The sequence below is a fragment of the Thermobia domestica genome, chromosome 13 (assembly GCF_964235325.1).
Source record: "Thermobia domestica chromosome 13, izTheDome1.hap1.1, whole genome shotgun sequence".
Classification (NCBI taxonomy): Eukaryota; Metazoa; Arthropoda; class Insecta; order Zygentoma; family Lepismatidae; genus Thermobia; species Thermobia domestica.
In genome coordinates, this window is record NC_137466.1 from 190,269,348 (window position 1) to 190,291,253 (window position 21,906).

Below are 21,906 nucleotides of genomic sequence, written 5' to 3' on the forward strand. Positions count from 1 at the left end.
ACACCGCTCAACACCAGCTCTGTTTTAAACCGGTAACCCAGGCCTGTGTTAACCGCAATACCAACTCTTAACTTTCCAAAGTGGTAGTCATTCTGGCCTGCTTAAAATTGAATTGTATTAATAACTTCATTTAGTGGTGTGCAATAAAAACGGCGAGAGAAAGAAAAAACAACTATTTTTGAAACGGATTTTCAGCGTCCCAAGAACAACTTTCAAGTACGGTCATATCTATTTATTGAAACCGGAAATAACAGTTCTACAATTTTTAGTTTCAATATTGAATCCCCAAAATTTGGAAGCCTAACTTAGTTTCAAGAATGTAAAACGAAATTCCTATCTTCTCGTAATTGAAAGAAAAAACAACTAAAAAAATGGAAATGTGTGCATTGAGCTGAATACTTTTATTTGCAAGTGAAATACGTGAGCGGCTAGGGGGAAGAGAAGGTAAGCGCCACTTTCGGCGAAATTTGAGTTATTATATGGAATGGGATGGGATCGAACAATAGAACAGTACGTAGGTACTTTAATTTCAGAATTGTACCTGCATACGGCAAGGAAAGCTTGTTTAGTATGCGTCATTGCATTATATTATATGGAATGTTGAACTTTTTCTTCCACTCTTCTCGAAATTTAGAAAATGACGCTTACAACTCTATTCTCCAAGCCGCTCATATAGACCCCCTACACACACACACACACACACACACACACACACACACACACACATATATATATATATATATACTCCATAGTTCTGGATAATCACAATAACTATTTTATTTTATTTTATTTTATATAAAGATCAATAGAATTGTAAAATTGCATTGACTATTAACATGTATTAACAATGTAATTATATGATATTGTTACATATTACAAATTTAAAAATTTTATACTGTATATATAAAAACAACAATTAAAATTAATATTTAATATTCTGTTATTTTGATTTTGTCAGTAGATTTATATTTTAGAAACTTGAACTATTGAAAGATTATTGTGTCTTCTATACAGAATATTAATTTAATGTTATGAAGATATTTCTGCTATTGACGTCTGATGAAAATGACGTTAAGTTATTGAAACTGTTAGGATTTATTTTAATTTTAATTAATAAGTATACACTGTGGTCAGAAAAGTATTAGTGATTTAAGGATTATTTTAATGTCTGGTCTGTAATAATGATCTTAAATCATAAAGATTTCATTTTTGTCAGTAATTCCTTAACAATTTTATGCAAAATTAAAATTATATAAATGAAAATGCTAACTAACGGCTGAGGAAGATATAAGAATTGCTGTCATCTGTCTTTTCTCAATGTCTGATGAAGAGGACGTTAGGTCCTTGAAACCGTAACAAAACTCGTATAGTTATTAAATAATTCATTTTGTTCTGATAAGAAAAATGTTTTAATATATATATATATATATATATATATATATATATATATATATATATATATATATATAGTTATGAACTCTGGAAATCAAAAGAGAAAAAATGGCGACGATAGAAGGAAAATAACGCGATCATTAATTTGCTAATAACTTGATTTACACATACACATCATGGAAAGCATTTTCATATTATGCCGAGAACAGGGGGGGGGGAAATAAAACACTACAGTAAGAACATTGCTGATGTGGTGCCAAAAACAATGTAAATAGACAAAAAAAAATCCTGTTTCTCAAAACTGACTTTTTTAAAAAATGTTTTATGATACCACACCAACGCTAGAAAGCACTATAAGAACTCGCCATAAAAACAACTCCAATCTTGTTGCTTGTATCTGGTATGTCGCTTGGATAAAGGTCTCTATAAGACTAAGCTTTAGTCGTTGAAGGCAAGAATATTCACTTGTCACTGTGAGTAATTCTTACTATACATGGGGTTGGTGAAATCGGAATGTCCTGTTTCACGTCTGGTAGAAGACTATCCTCTGTAGCGCAAACAATGGATGGATTGCAGCCACGTATACGACATTACTAAATCCATACATATTCAGAAAATAGAACCGTATGTCAAGTCAGACTAGAGGCAGTGTGCTGTGCACGATAGTGCTCCATGGAGAACAAAATATTGTGAGTAATTACGAGTTCAAACCACATCTAACCGCGAAACGTATTATTAGATCATTTGAACCAAGAGTGCTGAATAAACGCGTCACAATCTGTTGGTTTATGAAATTTCGTTCCTGTGACACAACATTGAAAACTAAGCCCCACGGTCACGTCACCGATCAACAATAAATTAATGCCTAATATAAAATTATTTGGATGGGAATAGTATATGGCATGTCACGACCTTATATATATCAGAAAAATGGGTTATATCGTCTGGTTTTTAGTCCATTTTTGTGATGTTCTCAGGTTTGCCTGACAAATGCTACTTATGCTTCACAAAATGCAAATTTTCCTCAGAATATGGCTGGTGTCCGATCATTTCTTTTCCCAATTCTAACTTTGCATATGTGAATGTATTGCTTTCCATCCCTATATTTGAAAATGAAATGAAATCTTTGAGTTTTACGTCCCACGATTATGCCGGTTAGGCTAAAGGAGACGGTGATTATGAGAAATGAATGAAAATGGTGGGAGGAAAGAAAGTGGGAGGAAACGGAAGAACCCCCGAGAAAACCCACGAGCACAGTGTTTGTGCATCACAAAGTCCACACGGCGCGATCTAGGATCGAACCAGGGACCCTAAACACCGGAGGTGAACGCTCTGCCACTGAGCCATTGTGCCCTCTTCATCCCTATATTTGAATATCTCTCTTTCACTATGTCGTTCGTCACGAACTCACATGACTTGGGATTAAAACTCCGACTCTTGAATACAGATGTAAGTAAGGATGCGCACGAGACCAGTCGAGACAGGATTTTCCTGAGACAAAATTCGAGTCGAGACACGGCTCTTCCAATAGAAAAATATATATTTTTCGAGTCGAGCGAGACATCACTTTTACAACACATTTTCGAATCGAGACAGCCATAAATCTTGTCTCGTGCGCATCCCTAGATGTAAGCGCTCTTCTAATAGGCCAATAAGACTCACTATAGGTTCGTTGTTAGTAGGCTGTTGATATTTAGGCACTTCAAACGGCAAACATGGGCACAAAAATCAGTTGTTTTCGTTGTGGAAATTTCGATGTCTAAGATACTCTTCCCTTTGGGGCGAACAATTGAGAAAAAGTGGACGATATTCTGGCAAGAGTTGAACAAGACCGCCACGTAAACAATCATCACATCGCAAATGACTAACATTCATCACCAGTGTTAAATCATTCGAGATGAGTTGATTTCGAGTTTAACATCCCTTTCAGTAATAAGGCTACACGAGACGGAACTTACTGATTAACGTGGAATCCAAACATGAACTTCCGCCAGAAATCGAACCCAGGTCTCCCATGCCAATGGCGCGTAAGCTAACCGCTTAGCCACGGACGAGCTCTAAATCATTCCAACAAAGGGGGCAAAAAATATTACCCCTAGGTTGTCAGCAACCGGCCTTACTAGGTTGAATTTCTGGTTGCAGCATGTTTTAGGGATTTTTTCATATCGCATTACACGAATTACACACCTTCCTTAGGAATTGCTTATTCAATTAATGAAAACCACATCGAAATATGAGCAACGGCTCTCAAGGTAATTGCGAACATCCTTACATACATACATACAGGTCAAACTGACAAACAACGGACATGAACCTCTCATCCAGACATCCGAATCCAACCTAGTCCATTCGATAAACGTAACAAAGATGCACAAAAAATTAGGTGCCATGGACAAATTGATGGGAGGGATTTCTGGAGGGAATTTTCCCGATATTTTCCCAATGGTCTCTCTTCAAGTACGTTATGGGCCCCTATACACAGCACCTCTGGAAAGCTTGTTTCATACTGAAAAGAATGAACTTTAAACCATGACTTTCCAATGAACAGTGTTGATGCAATAGCTACTTCACCGCGAGTCTACGATTTTCTTTATACTAGTAGAGTTAATGAACCCCAGCGACTTACTCCGATGTCCAAGGCACCTAATATTTTGTGCATGAACATATCTTTTTATGTTTACCGAAGGGACTAGGTTTGATTCGGATGTCCGGATGGCAGGTTCATGTTTGTTGCTTGTGAGAATCTCCTTTTTATGAAGTCGGTTAAAATATAGCCCAAAATTATGATTAATTATTAGTATATATTACTAGCAGAATACCCGTTCTTTGCACGGGAGAATACATTTCATTTTGGACATAAAGGAGTGAATTTCGATTTAAACGGCATCGGAAATATCACTGTTCATCTCAACGACCCGAAAACTATGGATTCGGCACTAATGTCCGTCATTTTCGATCATGTATAAATACAGGGTGTTTCAAAACAACACCAACAACGTTTAATAGGTGATTCCTGACATCAAGATAAGACGAAAAGTATAGATCAACCTGGGTGCACAAATGCTTCCTTATGGAGTTTTAGGCTGCCGACAACATGAATAAATGAACTTTAAAGGTCCATAGCTCTAGAACTATGGGACCTACCGTAGTCGGGTCAAGACTTCACTTAGGAAATAATATGTGCACTATCCAAAAATCCATGTTTCAGAATCCTAAGGTACTCACGCAACAATTTTTATAGAGAGAGTTTGGCTACAGGCATATAATTTGAAGTTCTCACCAACTACCTGTATAAAAATTGTTGCGGAAGTACCGCAGGATTCTGAAACTTGGATATTTGGATAGAGCACATACTAGTTCCTAAGTGAAGTCTTAATCCGACTACGATAGGTCCCATAGTTTTAGAGCAGTGGAACTTTAAAATTCATTTTTTCATGTTTTCGGCAGCTTCTAACTCCGAAAGAAAGCGTTTGTGCACCCAGGATGGTTTATACTTTCCGTCTTATCTTGATGTCAGGAATCACCTCCCAAATGTTGTCGGCGTTGTTTCGAAATACCCTATATATATAGGGCTGGATTTAGATTGGTGCTTCGGAGTACGTGCAGCCCCCCTTTCGTTCTGCTGTATCTAAAGTGAGAAACTGCCACTGGAAATAGCAATACTTTCCTAAAATTTCATGTCATGTTTCCGTTTCAGGTTTAAAAGAAAGCGGTTTTGCTAAACACAATAGTTTAAGTCAGTTCTTCATACACATCACAGATGCCTAAAGGTATTTTTAAAAATTTAAATATGATTCAAATGTACTGATAGTTATTGGTGCACCCCCCTCAGAAAATCCTGGATCCGGTCCTGTATATATATACTGTATATCCCTTCCCCGCTGCAGACTGTGGAGTTGAATTTCGATTTAAACGGCATCGGAAGTGTCACTGTTCATCTCAGCCATCCCGAAAATTATGGATTCGACACTAATGTAGGTCATTTTTATACATTTCCCCCCTCCTTCTCCTAAGTTGCAGTGTCAAAGTGAAATGATAAAAACAATTCCAGGCCGGAACATCATCTATGTTGAAAATTTGATTGAGATTGGTTCAAAAGTTGTCACAAACATAAGTCTCTTTCATTTATATATATTCTAACTTTTTTTTTTAACCATAATTCTGTCAAAAGATGAAGCATAACAATCAATAGATCGTATGGAGCTAAACCAGAAGAGATGCTTCGAGGATAAATTCTGATGCGTCAGTTTCAAGAAAACAGAAAAATGAATGGTTATGGCGCTAAGAAGTATACCTCTTTCATTACCAATAATAATTTATAGTTTTTATTCTCCTGGAATAGATTGTTAATTTATTTATTTAGGTGCTTTATAAATATTTAGATACTTTCGGCCATACATAGGCCGAAGCAGATGTTGCATTATTAGACCAATGTTAATTTAAATACCGTGTTGATAATAGTAAACAATAAGATATTTTTGTAAAATTACAATAAATCTCTGGCAAATTTTCTGTCACCCTTAAATGACACTGACACATGCGGAATTGGTTAATATTAAAACGAGCGATGCAGGTTTATATGCAGAAAAGAAAAAAAAATCACATTGTTTACTCAAAGATTGTACATATTCTACCAGTGACGCAAACACTACATGTAAAATTCTAGATTCGCTGCCGTCCTGTCTCCACTGACAACTTTCTTAAACAGCAAACATTGTTTTCTTTTCCTTAAAATAAGAAGAAAAAAATGAGAATTACTTTAAACTGTCCACCCACTTGAAAAATCCTGCTTCTTTTCGCGTTTTAAAATACATATATTCCAGTCTTTTTCATTTGTTACAAAATACACGAAGAATTGTACGACAAAGGAGAAGTAAAAGCGGAAAATATATTTCGCACGTGTCGCAAGGTTTTGTACCACGAATGAAGAAAAATATACGTCTGTTATAAAATGGAGTAACAAGGGGAGCAAATAAACCATCCCAGAAAAGGGGGGAGAAAGAATGAAAGAGAAGCTAGGAGGACAAGAATAGGCGTAAAAGAAGTAGAAAAAGAAGAACAACTAAAGGCCTACACATTCGTTCCACCACCTAAGCTGCAAATTTCATTCTTTCTTTTGAATTATTAAGAATACGAGAGGTTTGTCGCCATGTGGAAGTTGTGTTCTGCAGCAGCGACCTCTCTTAACGGGAGAAAATGTGGCAAGCACCGCGAGAGAACACTTTATAGCTTCTTTTTCTGCCTTTACCTTCTGAATCATGAATTAAAGTACCACCCATTGCTCTGACGTAAGGTGATTCTATCAACCTTGCCTTTCCTTCTCGGATTAAAAGTACAATTCTGCTTTTTTATATATATGATATATCTAGTATTATCCCTTGTAATTAAGTATTTAAAAAATAGATAACGCTTGATACAAAATATTAAAAAAAATATATTATTCATAGACGGAAACAGGTTGTTCCCAGTTGAAAAAAATCCTCATATGTACTTGAAGCGTTTGGAAAAAGTACATTCAGATAAACCAAAGCTGATGTATTATTAGGCCAATATCAATGTAAATATTAACAATACTAAGCTGCAAGATATTTTAGTAAACTTTACAATAAATCCCTGACAAATTTACTGTCACCGTTAAATTACAGTGACACATAAGACAGAATAAGGTTAAAATTACAGCAAGTGATGGATAAAGTTAATGCTAGTACAAACTGTGTTCAAAAAGTATCGAACCTTCGGTTGGCAAAAAAAGCATTTATTGATTTGGAAATCCGATACACTAATTTCCTTCAAAGTAGTCTCTTTAGTAATGCACACATTTCTCCCAGCGCTCCCGGCAATGTTGGAAAAACTTCTGGAACGCAGTTTTTGGACTGGTGAAGCACCCGTGCTGTCCCATTCCGTATATTGTCTTCTGTTGACCCAAATTTGGTTCCTTTTAGTGACATTTTTAGCTTGAGAAATAAGCAAAAGTCACACGGAGCTATGTCAGGTGAGTAGGGAGCCTGAAGACACACAGAAATGATAGATATATTTGGCGATGAAAGCCTGACTCAAATTTCGCTGGACATTCTTCTCATACACAAGCAGATCCGATTGAATAGGTTCCCCTTGTATATTGCCAAACTTTTGGCAAAATTTTAATGCAATATCGCTGCCCTTTTTGAGGGGGGGGGGTCATTTTCCAAAAAACTGAAATCCGACGACCGTTCACTACACGTTTTCATTCGGCCGAGTGAAAAGATTGACGCATTCTGCGGGCGAGAAAAAAAATTCACGACTGCGCGCATGAGTGTTCCCTCTACATCTACACAGAAAAGTCTCCCGCGCTTCATTGGTTTACGCGAGAAAAATAAGGTTCGATTACCATACTTTTTTGAACACACGTCGTAATTTGTGTGTTACTGTAAGAAGTTTGTATATCACTGTCAGGAGGCTGGGAATCACTGTTTACCAGAAATAATATAGAACTCAATCATCGCTTTATGGTAAGCGTAGAACCGGGTTCGGTTGCCGGTGGGAGCTCGTGTGGTACGGATTACACGATAAAAACTGTAGGTCCACATCTTATATAGCCTACGTGCTGAACGCGACGCTGAACTTCAAACTAACCAACCGAAATCAAGCAACAATAGACACAATGCACTCATTGATAATATATATTTTTCATGTAAAGTGCATTAAAAAAAAGAAATAATCTATTCGAATAGAATAAAAATTATCAACAGTATAATATTAGCAACAAATGACAAACTTGTTAACGAAATAAAAATTAATCTTTCTACCTTTTCGGAAAACTAAACATAAGAATTGACCCTCAAGTATCTGATTTTGTTTAGCTCGATGTCATCTATTGAGTGACATACGAGGAAGGATCGGAAACTAAAGTTACAAGATCGATATTTCTGGAGTTTTATCTGTTATAGACAAATGAGGAGTGTATGGTAATTGTAATACATGGAGTTGGCAACTTTGCAGAGTTTCAGCCATCCACCACCTACAGAGTTGGTTGTAGGTAAACACAAATGGCAACTCGATTGGAAAACTGGTTTCGCGAAGAAATCTGCTCAGTTATTCGATTTCTCTGGGCGAAGCATGTAGTCGCAGCTGAAATTCACCAGCGGCTTGTAGAGATTTAGAGAGAAAAGGGCCAGAACATCTCACCGAGGGCGTCATCTTCCTTCACGACAACGCGCTTCCGCATACAGACCAGAAGACCATCATGCTGTTGAAGCAGTTTCGCTGGGACATCGATAATCCTCCTTACAACCGGATCTCGCTCCAAGCGACCTTACTTGTTCCCGCACTTGAAGAAGCACCTTAGTGACCGTCGCTTCGCTTCAGACGAGGAGGTGAAACACTTCGTGACAATATGGCTGAACACACAAGAACAGAATTTTTATCAGGAAAAAATCTTCAAACTCATCCCACAATGCGTCAAGTGCCTAAACCGGTAAGGAGACCATGTCGAAAAATAACCTAATATATGTAGTACCTATTGGCTGTATTGGTTGTATGAAGTAATATATTCATGTTTCACTGCAGGCTCTATAACCTTACTTTCCGATCGCCCCTCATATGTCTTATTGTTGGAAATTATTAAACCTAGGTAGCCCTAGTTAAAACAAAAGTTAAAATTTAAAAGTAATACGAAATTTGGACTGCATCTCTTCAACCATACTCTGTAGTGCCATCTTGCTTCCATCATAATTTAAAGTTTGAATAAGGTATACTTCAATGTCAGTTCCATTTTAATAGGTGGGCTCCCTCGTGCCTAAGAGGTTAGGGTACGGCATCTTTGGCGTGGGAGACCCGGGTATGATTCCGGCAGGAGCTTATGTGCTTCGGATTCCACGCTAGGTTATAGGTCCATGCCTCACATAGCCTCCCTACGCTGAAGGGACGCTAAACTCGAAATAAAATCGAAATAATTTTAATAGGTAGTGTGGTAATCGCACACAATCAAATTTTAGGTTTATAAACCAAAAAAGTATTTTCTCGAAAACTACGCATGATGATTTCCACTCAACAATATATTTTGTTCGGTTCAATTTAGTCGTCTATATCAGTGCTATTCAACCTTTTTTTCTCGCGTACCCCCTAGACAGTTCGCCATCCAGTTGTGTACCCCTGAAGCTGTTTCAAAAAAATTAAATCGAAATGAACTTATTAAACTTAATACACATATTCTGTTGATTAAAAAAAGGGGGACAAATATAGATCCAATAATAGGAAAATCAGTGTGCCAATCAGAAGACTGTTTACAGGGGGGATAAACTGCACATTCGAAAAAAAATAACATGGGAAATTTCAAAACATATGGGACACATCCAGTTCTACAGGGAGGGATTTTCCCGTAATCCTCCCTGATAATTCGTACACTGAGGATAATGTTAAAAATTCAAAAACTAAAAGTAACTTTATAACTAACTTGTTTGAGATGACTGAACTTGTTTCCGGGATGCCAACTCCTGAATTCTTCGTTGAATCTTCGAGCGTGCGAGAATCAGAGCTGATTCTGGATTCGAAAAATTTCGGTGCTTCACTTTTATTGATGTTAATGCAGAGAATCCCTGTTCACACAGATATGTTCATGAAAATGGAAGAAGTTGTGAAATAGCACTGTCACTAATTTCATTGTATTCTTTTCGAGGGTAAGTAGGCTACAAAAGTCACAAATTGACAAGTTACCGAATTTCATTTGCAGTGAACTGATAACAGACGTTTCTAGCAGAACCCCCAGAAGTAGCATTACGTACTCCAGAAATATCTTCGCGTATCCTCAGGGGTACGCGTATCCACGGTTGAATAGCATGGATCTATATCGTAACGTTCATAATTGGCCATGCTGTTGACATCCCCTACCTTAATCAATCAATTTTCCAGCTCCGTGAGATCTATTGATTGGTATGCAGTGGTGTATTTAAGGGGTGGTCTTCCGGGCTTAAGCCCCGAAATTTTATTTACTATTTTAAAGTAAATGAAATATCTTGCAGAATTTTCACATTTCCAGGAATAAAGTTAGCAAAGCTCCTCCAAAACTAAATCGTAAATACGACACTGTTGGTATGTATTTCATCTTTTGGAGCTATTTTCACACTAATGACACTTAAACACTAATGATATTATATAACCGTTTTCCACCGTTATTTTAACCCTCGCACTACCTAGGTTTTTTTTTTTTTTTTTTTTTTTTGTAATGCGGACTACCATGGAGGGTCATTTTATTAAGATTAGACGTATCTCACAAAAGAAACACATTAGAAACTCTTAAAGTCTACAGTACACGGAATAAGACTAACAGCTATTTCTTTATTATACTACCATCTAGGAATAACACTTCTAAATATCAGTTGTATCTCCTACCAACCGGCGAGGGGTACTTTGTGCCTACCAACATAAACTAGCAACTTTATGAGACACACCACTACGTTCCATTTGCACCACTGCACCGTAGTTAAACATGTTGAACAATAACATACTTTTTTTTTTTTTTTTACAATTTTAAAGAAACGATTAGACGAGTAATTGCAAAAAAAAAACCAGTGTGGTGGGCACAAAGTACCCCCTCCCTGTTAGTAATGCGAGGGTTAACAATCGGTTGATATTATTTAAATAACTACTCATATCTTGCGTTTATTCTTCGTTCTTATTTGACAATAATAGTTTTGCCAGTAATTTGTTATAGGGGAGACGAAAGGTAAGTGAAAGTGAGCAATAACGGAAGAGGTCATGAATTTTAACAAGTAACAGTGTTACGTGTACACCATGTGAAGTTTGGTTTGAATTTCATAACATTTCTAAGTTGATATTGCAACCCCATATCTAGATTTCTACCAGTTTGATTTTAGCAAAGAGATTCGAGTCGAGATTAAATATATATTGCAGAAAACACCTTCTCGCTAACTATTACCATTTTTACTTTAGAGCGATTAACGTTAAAACCGGAAGTGATTAGTAATCTTTGTCACTTCCGATTGATTTGATTTTTAGTCTAGCGTCCCATTCAGCAGCGAGGCTATATGAAGCGTGAGCAGTGCCGTATTTACGATTTTGTTTCAAGGGGACTTTGCTAACTTTCGGGGGTCTTTGCCTGAAAATGTGAAAATTCTGCAAGATATTTCATATACTTTACTATAGTAAGTAAGATTTCGGAGGGCTTAAGCCCGGAAATTCCCCCTAAATACGCCACTGAGCGTGGGACTATAGCTTCAGATGGGTTCCGAATAGTGATGTGAGGCGGAAAATTTTCCGCTATATTTTTCCGGAAAATTTTCCGTTCTGAAAAATATCAGTAATCAAGTAACAATTCCTCAGCAATCATGAAATTGATTGAATTCATGTATAGAAATGTTAAAAACTGAAAGATCGTTTAAAGAATCTGAAAATTTTCATGGCTCAGACAATTTTCAGTACTATGTAGGAACAAGTTAAACAATTGTTCATGAATCGAAATATTTCCTGCCTTATATGGAAAAATTGAAGAATTTTTTATGAGTCGGAAAGTTTTCATCATTTCGAAGCAAGAAGTAAAACAACTGTTTTCTGAATCGGAAAGTTTTATTGCTCTGTAGAAACAAGTGAGAGGAATTTTCATAGATCGGAAAATTTTCATCACGATGTAGAAACAAGTGGAAAACACTTTTCATAGGCCTGACAAATTTGGATATTATGTATAGTGATGTTAGGTGGAAAATTTTCCACTATATTTAACTGCACATAGAGCTACAAAATTGAATTTCAGTAGAGGAAAGTTAGTCAGCAACAAATTATAATTTTCCAATTAGCTTTCGGGAACCGGAAAATTTTGTATTTCAAGTTGGGAAATAAACTTTTACCACAGTTTTTCTCTCTCTCTCTATAGAAGAAATTTTTCACCTCACATCAACGATGTAGGAATAAGTGGACTATTCTTTTACGAATCGGAAAATTTTCCGTTTCAAAATTTTCCGGAAAATTTTAATCACTGTACAGGACAGACAATTTTTCGATTCATGGAAAATTGTTCCACTTGTTCCTACATAGTACTGAAAATTATCTAAACCATGAAAATTTTCAGATTCTTTAAACGATCTTTCACTTTCTAACATTTCTATATATGAATTCAATCAATTTTATGAATACTGACAAATTGTTACTTGATCATTGATATTTGTTAAAAACGGAAAAATTTCCGGAAAAATATAGAAGAAAATTCTCCACCTCACATCACGGCTAAACAACGATGTAGGAATAAGTGGAGTATGTTTTTATGAATCGAAAAATTTTCCGGAAAATTTTCATCACTGTACAGGACAGACAACTTTTCGATTAATGAAAAATTGTTCCACTAGTTCCTACATCGTACTGAAAATTGTCTAAGCCATGAAAATTTTCAGATTCTTTCAACGATCTTTCACTTTTTAACATTTCTATATATGAATTCAATCAATTTTATGAATACTGACGAATTGTTACTTAATCACTGATATTTGTTAAGAACGGAAAATTTTCCGGAAAAACATAGAAGAAAATTTTCCACCTCACATCTCAACTAGGAATAAGTGGAGTATGTTTTTATGAATCGGAAAATTTTCCGGAAAATTTTCATTGTACAAGACAGACAATTTTTCTATTCATGAAAAATTGTTCCACTAGTTCCTACATCGTACTGAAAATTGTCTGAGCCATGAAAATTTTCAGATCCTTTAAACGATCTTTCACTCTTTAACGTTTCTATATATGAATTCAATCAATTTTACGAATACTGACGAATTGTTACTTGATCACTGATATTTGTTAAGAACGGAAAATTTTCCGGAAAAATATAGAAGAAAAATTTCCACCTCACATCTTAACTAGACAACGATGTAGGAATAAGTGGAGTATGTTTTTCTGTATCGGAAAATTTTCCGGAAAATTTTCATTGTACAGGACAGACAATTTTTCGATTCATGGAAAATTGTTCCACTAATTCCTACATCGTACTGAAAATTGCCTGAGCCATGGAAATTTTCAGATTCTTTAAACGATCTTTCACTTTTTAACGTTTCTATATATGAATTCAATCAATTTTATGAATACTGACGAATTGTTACTTGATCACTGATATTTGTTAAGAACGGAAAATTTTCCGGAAAAATATGGAAGAAAATTTTCCACCTCACATCTCGACTAAACAACGATGTAGGAATAAGTGGAGTATGTTTTTATGAATCGGAAAATTTTCCGGGAAAATTTTCCAGAAAATTTTCCGGAAAATTTTCATCACTGGTTCCGAACCACATGAGCTCTCGCCGGAAATCGATTTCGGGTCTCCCATGCCAAAGTCGATAAGGGGCTCTCTCTGTCACGATTTGAATAGAGGATTAATAGACAAGATAGTACAAGAGATGACGTGGATCACTGAACATTTGACCCATCACCCACTGACCCATCACCCACCGTGATCCCTCTGAACCACCACCCACCAAAACACATCGTCATCAACTCTGATCCATGATCCGCGTCCTCCTCTCAGCTGAATAAAAGCTTACACTTGTAATAAATCAAAGGCTGTGAAATTATCAGTAGTCGAAGTTTGAATTTCTACGGTCAATCAATCAAGCACCACTTTCTTATAACGCCGGTGAATCTGACCTTTACGATAAAAAATTTAAAAACGTATTTGTCATGGGACATATTACGATGAATTTTAATTTAATTATTATATATAATTACTGTATTTCCTTGTTGAATTAGAGATGCTTTTCAGTGGAAAATAGGATGAGATTTAAAAGTTTCCGATCAACGTAAAGTAGGCGAACGTAAAGGGAAAAATGCAAAATTCGACTGTGTCTCGAAAGCCTATTGCAATTGTTATAATTACAAGTATCAATATTCAAAAGCGCCTGAATTTCTCCAGTATTTAATAGGAACAAATGCAAAAGAAGACAAATGGAGGCCTTGAAAGTAAAACGTAGACAAATTCACAAGTGTTCAAAAGATGCTGTTCACAACGCATTGTGCAGCGGGTCGATGGATCAGACTGGATCGTGGTGGGTCAGAATAGGTCACGGTGGGTCGCAGTGGGTCACGTCCTACTGATTCACGAGCCACAAATCTTGATTCATCTTACCCACTGACGCACTCCATCTTTGGATAGTACAGTAGAGCGTCGATTATCCGAACGTCGGTCAACCGAACGACCGCTTAACCGAACTGTGTACTCGCTCGCACCTGTTACTCTCCCACCCTACCGTCCATCATCCCCCTCACTCCCAAACAAAGTTTCCCACAGTAGTCGCCGCACTGAGCCACCGCTGGCGGAACATTGCTGCTAATGGGGCCTTCATAAGACGTTGCTGACCGGCCAAGCCGCCAATCGATGTGTTTCAACAATCAGCACACTTCTGTCGGTTTGGCACTGGCTGTAGAAGTAGCGGCAGTATCAAAGCTGTTCACAGCAACAGCTGCGCCAGCTTAGAGTTGAGGCGTGCCGCTCCGCGCATGGCAAATAAACATGTACAGTTCGATTATCCGAACAAACCAGTTTTCCGAACACCCATGTCCCCCAATTACTTCGGATAATCGACGCTCTACTGTACCTACTCTTAGGGTGCTAAATTGATTTTACAAGATGCCTTTCGCTATTTCTCATCATTTTTGTTCTATGTAGATCAATATTGAACCGTAAGTTGTAGTTAATCACCATCACTTGTGGTTTCAGTAGAGTGTTAAGGATGGGAACGAAATGTATTCTAAGATGCTTAATCGATCACAAAAAACGGACTTTCGTTATCTGATACTGTTTTTTGCTCTACAGAAATCAATGTTAAAACCGGAAATAGTTTATTTCTACCACTTCCGGTTTGGATTTCACCTGCATCAATGAATTCCACTTCTAGCTTTTGACCCTCTGTATCAGTGATCGTCAAACCGTCGATCGCGAGTTCCTAATAGTTCGTAGGGACGTTTTCGGTAGTTCACGTTAACGCTCCGATTGATTAACTTTAATCAGTGTTGCCAATTTGGGGTAAAAGTCACTAAAACTAGGCAATTTGACTTCCAGAATAGAGACAAAATATAATATTTCCTATTATCAACTTTTTTAGTAAATTTTAAATGACAAGTTGGCATATTATTAACAAATCTAGCGACTTTTGTATTGTGAACAAATCAAGTACTACTAGGTGGAAGCACTTTTTAGTTCTTGACTTCTATCCTTGTCATTAAAGTAAATAAGTCTGATAAAAAAAAAAATCTGTTATTACATTTGTTATTTATTATTAACAACACTTCAATTTCTTTATGTACGAGGGCGCGGTGCCTTAGTGGTACAGCGTTCACCTCCGGTACTTGGGGTCCTTGGTTCGATCCCAGCTCGCGCCGTGTGGACTTTGTGGTGGACAAACACCGTGCTCGTGGGTTTTCTCGGAGTTCTCCCGTTTCCTCCCACTTTCTTCATTCCACCATTTCACTCATCATCACCGTCTCCTTTAGGCTAACCGGCATAACCGTGGGGCGTAAAACTTAACGATTTTATTTTTTCTTTCTTATGTACAATTCAATTTCAGTTTCTTTTTGTTACATACAGTTTAATTAGAATTGATTTCATTTTTATTAGAAATGTAAGTTTATAGTCAATAAACAAATGTAAGATGTTTATTTAGACCAAAAGATCCAATACATTTCAAACAAAAAATTTTCTTGTGCGCCTTATATCTGGAGAACTACATATAGTGTAGCCAAATTCAAATTATCACTTAACTCAGTATGATGTGCTTATTCCGCAGAAAATACGAAATCTTGTTTTAGAGGCCCTTCAAATTTTTGTGGCTCCTGACTCAAAAACTAATTTTAAACCAATACCGCTATCTTTTGATACATTTTTTTTTATCATTTCTAAAATTCTTGGCCAAAATTGCAATCCTTTGATCCATTTTTTTGATCATTCCTTAAATTCTTGTTAAAAAAAAAGTTGATAATTCTTTTGGTTGATAGTTCACAGTAGTATTTTGAAATGGTATTATAGCTCAGAAGCTTCGTATGTTTGGCGACCACTGCTCTATATCCTGCTATAAATTGACGGTGATCCATCAAGCAATTCTTGAAAGGTTGTGTCTCCCGGAAGGATGGACCGACACACACTCACAAACACACACACCAATGGACTGGGTAACTGCTTTATAGTAAACTAAACTCCTTTAGACAGGGAGAAAGCAGGGAATGCCGTTACCCCACTCCAAAAGTTATCTATGGCGTTCTCCTAACTTCCTAAAAGAATTATAATCCGTCCTCCTACCTTTTCAGGTCCACTTTTACCCCTGCCTTTACAAAATGAAGAAAACCGGAGTTCCCTGAAGAAATCCACAACTCAGTTTTCTTGAAGAAAATATTAATTTGTCTCAACGAAATATGACACATTTTCAATTTTAAGTTTCTTAAAGCAAATTCTATTTTTACAGTAAGCATTCGTTAATTTATTATTTTGTGTCCCACAAATCACAACCAAGTGTCAATGAATCATGTGAAACTTCGTAAACAATTCATTATTATAATATCTATATAGTAGGCATTTCTTCATATTTGAAATGTCGTTTGTTTCTAGCAAACGAGAAATAGATGGCAGCACTGTTCTTTTTTCTTTTCTTTTTTTTCAAAAAAAAAAAAAAGGAGAAACTACAGAAAATGTAGTGTTCCTTAGGGGCTTACTCAACCCATGACAGTTAAGCCGTTTCATTCGTAACACCGAATAAATTTGTTAGATATGGCAAAAGAGAAAAAATGTGGGAAGAGAAGAGGAAAAAAATTCGCAGATGGTTTCACAGGGACTCAACTACAATCAGCTGAACGGAAAAAATAATAAAATAGAGCGAAACAAAAAAAAAAAAAAAAAAAAAGGATGGAGTGGGGACAGGGAATTGAGATGTTGAATACATACTCCACACGTTATACGCAGTTATGCCTGCTCCATGTTTGATATTCTGCTAACACTGCTATTTTTCCTCCAATAAATTAGATTTCTACGCAAACTCTGTTGGAAACAGAAAAAACAAAAAGAAATATACAGGGTGAACCTGAAAGATGTGCAGGAACTCCGGGAGGTGATTCGTGACATCAAAAAAAGTCAAAAAGTCCTCTTGCATGTCGTCAAATTCCGCGTCGTGTGCCAGTGACAGTGATGCCAACTTGGAAACGGCAATCAAATCTTGACAATTGGAACGGAACAGAAAGATGTGCACAAACTCTCACTGTGCAATTGCCTAATGTTCCATTTTGCTGATGTTCATAGTCACTTTTAACTAGTTTTGATGTCACGAATCACTTCCCGCTGTTTGTGCATATCTTTCTGTTCCGTTCCAACTGTCAAAATTCGATTGTCGATTGCAAGTTGGCACCTCTCTCACTCGTACACGACGCGACGCGGTATACGACAACATACAAGAGGACTTTTGTCTTCCTTTGATGTCACGAATCACCTTTCAGAGTTGTGCACATCTTTCAGATTCACCCTGTATAGTGACGTCATGTAAATAACGTTTCTTTTCCGTAATGTCTATTTGTTCGGGACACACAAAAATCTCATGAGCTATTGGATAGATGACCATCAATTTTGACCAGGAAGTGCAGAATCGAAAGTTAAAAATCAAGTACGGCAATGCGCATGATTTATCAATTGATATCGGTCTTCTTCTGTCTCTCCTCAACAATAGGTTGGTGGGCAATATGGAAATTTTAAAACTTTCCTCTCCCTTGGGAGAGCTGTTTTATACTTTGATAGGGTCTCTTCTTCGTATAACTGCATCTAGATATTCTATCCTTGGTCTTCCTCTTCCTGGTTCTGCTTCTATCTTTCCCTCTATCAGCACGGCGATCCAATCGGAGTGCCGAATAAGATGACCAAGCATGCTGTTTCTTCTTTTCCCTATATTATCTTTATGATCTATCGTCCTTCATTGGCTTGCTTTAGCACCCCTTCATTCCTTTTTCTTTCCGTCCACGATATGCGCAACATTATGCGTCAACAGCACATTTCAAATACTTCCAGTTTGGATATTTCAGTTTTTCTCAACGTTCACGTCTCCGCACTGTAAAGCGCGACGCCCCACACCAGAGTCTTAATAAATCGTTTTCGAACGTCCAACGACACATTTCATGATGTTAGCAGTCTTATTTTCCTATTGAATACTTGTTTGAATCCATATTGGTAGAAATCAGCAAATTCCGGATTTAACGTTGATCACTATAGAGTAAAAACGGTAATCCATAACGACGAATTGTTTCCTACAATCGACTTCATCTCCGACTCTCTACTAAAACCGGAAGTGTTAGAAATCCAATACGACTTCCGGGTTCAATATTGATCTACATAGAGCAAAATCGATAAGAGATGGCGAGAAGGAAACTTTTTGTAATTGAATTGGCGTTCTAAGAATAGGTATCAACTTCTGTTTTAAGGTTGGTTTAAAGGGATAAGTTTTGCCGATAGATGTCACTACAATCTTCGTCTCTCTCTCATGTATTTTTTTACTTTTCACGAAAATTCAAGATTTCTCTTACAAATTTCAAACTACAGACTTCAAACTTTTAGGGAAGGAACTTCATAACCTATCAAAGGCAACAATTCGTGCCGATTTTTTTATTTATAATTTTCTTCATTGTTGAAACAGTATATTGTTAAAGATTTGGATATCCAATTTCAACAATTAAGCCATTTCAACAATGAAGAAGATTCTAAATAAAAAAAAAATCGGCACAGATTGTTGCCTTCGATAGGTTATGAACTCTAAAAATTTGAAGTCTGTAGTTTGAAATTTGTAAGAGAAATCGTGAATTTTCATGAAAGGTAAAAAAATAGATGAGAGAGATACGAGCACTGTAGTGACATCTATCGGCAAAACTTGTTCCTTTAAACCAACCTTAAACCCTGTATTCAAGTCGCAACGGTAATGAGAAGCGGTTTTCTGCAATCAATTGTCAATCAATCAATCAATTAAAAATATATTCCTTCTCCACTTTAATCTCTCTACCACTCTCGGTTTCAATATTAATTGAGAAAAAATATCACGCCATACAAAGTCAACTTCGATCAGCAACTTGTTCTCTCGATACGTTTCCCATTGTCTGAGAAAGTATATTTACACAAGTAATGATGATGTAGACTTACATGAACGAAGCAAGAATGAAGACTATTTCGAGTATATTGACCAGTTTTCTTAGAATTATTATGTGCCTACTAGAATTTACTCAGAGACGGTGGCGGCGGGCGAGGAATGTCACATTGATGAAAATTAAAATTTTATTGCTAAAAGCTAAAGGAAGAAAATCTGGCTAAAATTTGTACTATATAGAAGAATTAGTACGTTAGGTAAGTGTAATTCCCTTCGCTGTAACAATAAAGTTGTAATTTTTACCGATGTGGCTTCCCGCAGGAGCCGCCACTGCCAATGATGAATTTTTAATATTATTCATTGATTTCTTCAATATTTTGTAAAAATGAAGTGAGAAAAGGGGATAAGGGACTGATGAGCGATGAACGGTGTAGCCGACTGGTTAATGCTATCCTCCTCGATATCAGGAGGTCTCTGAATTGAATCCGAACTGAACATTTTTCTGAAGATTTTATCTCAGTCCCAACCAGCAACGGAATGCTGAAATCATATTTTTAACACATGGACCTTGTCCGACATCATTATAAATTACTTTATTTTTATTTTTTGTAATTAATTGCTTCCAGGATAGTAAAATAACTTCACAGCTATGTCTGAAATAAAGAGCTTTTTATGTTTTGCTTCCTTAATACCGAAATTATGAAGGACGAAACCTCCTATTAACGTGGGATCCGAACTACAAATGGGACTTGAGTCTGACCACCATGCAAGATTAACCGTAAGAGTATGGGCTGTTTCTCCTCCCCTCCCCACTGTTTCGCCTTCCAGGCAGGTGGATCTTTGAAAGAAAGGATGGCTGGCTGCTTTGGAGTTTAGAGGCCATTCAACACCGAGGCTATATGAGAACTGGACCTACAGCCTAACGTCGGATCCGAATAACATGAGAATCGAACTCAGGTCTCTCACGCCAAAGGCACGTACACTAACCACATAGTGACAAAGGAGTTCAATGAATACTCCGTCCCATTTCCGTGAGTAAGTAGACTCCCTCGGATGTACATGTCAGCACTATCTTTTCAGTTATCTTTGATTGAATGATTTGTATTTCTGTTCTTTGTCAACAGGAAATCTATAGACGAAAGCATGGGTGTTTGTATATGGAGACAAGAGAGTGCAATTGCCCCCATTCCTTCCTCATTAGCAGAAAATAAATAAAAGAGAAACAGCTAAGAATTTACTCCTATCTCTAAACCTATCCAGTGCTAACGTCTGGTTGAAACAGCAGGCTGTCATTGAATTTCTAACTGCGGAAGGTTGTGCGCCTTTAGGAACATTTACCGCGGCGACGAGTCGTGGATATACCATTGACCCGGAAACGAAGCGTCAATCGATGGAGAACTGCCAAACGTCCTCTCCTCCACCAAAAATTAAAAGTTGTTTCATCTGCTGGCAAAGTGTTGTAGACATTTTGCCTCATCCTGCATATAGTCCAGATCTTGTGCCCTGCGACTTTTGGCTCTTCCCCAAACTTAAGGACCACCTTAAAGGCCAACGCTACAGTTGTAACACGGAGATGGAAGCAGCAGTTCGGCAATGGTGTCGCCAGCAACCACCACAATTCTTCGCCGACGGCATGAAAAACCTTGTTTCGTGTTGGCTCAAGTGTGTTATTCGTAATGGGGACTATGTTGGAAAAATTATGTCACCATTTGTGGCTGACATTGCAAGCTTTCCACTGATACCTCTATCGGCGCTATCTGTCAAAACACAAATAAAGGTATCATCTTGGAGGCATTACTTTCTGAATCACCCTCGTATTTGGATAATATTTTACTTAAACAGAAATTAAAATGTAAGAGTTAATATGATAATTTTAGGGTAATTATATCTCATTACTCACATTATGTTTTGTTGTTTTGCTAGGGTCATAGTAAAGAGCTTAATGAGAGTATATTTCAGGATCAGTTTCACCTTAATTAAGTGGCACGGTTCTCGTACAACATTAAGGTTGGTTTAAAGGGACAAGTTTTGCCAATAGATGGCTCTGCAGTCTTCGTATCTCTTCCATGTATTTTTTTATCTTTCACGTAAATTCACGATTTCTCTTACAAATTTCAACTTACAGACTTCAAATTTTTAGAGAAGAAACTTCATAATCTATCGAAGGCAATAATCCGTGCCGATTTTTTATTTAGAATTTTCCTCATTGTTGAAATGGCTTGATTGTTCAAATGGATATCCAAATCTTTAACAATGAAACTCTTTCAACAATGAAGAAAATTCTAAATAAAAAATCAGCACGGATTCCCTTTAATAGGTTATGAAGTTCCTTCTCTAAAAATTTGAAGTCTCAAGGTTGAAATTTATAATAAAAATTGTAAATTTTCGTGAAAGGTAAAAAAATACATGGGAGAGATAGAAAGACTGTAGTGACATCTATCGG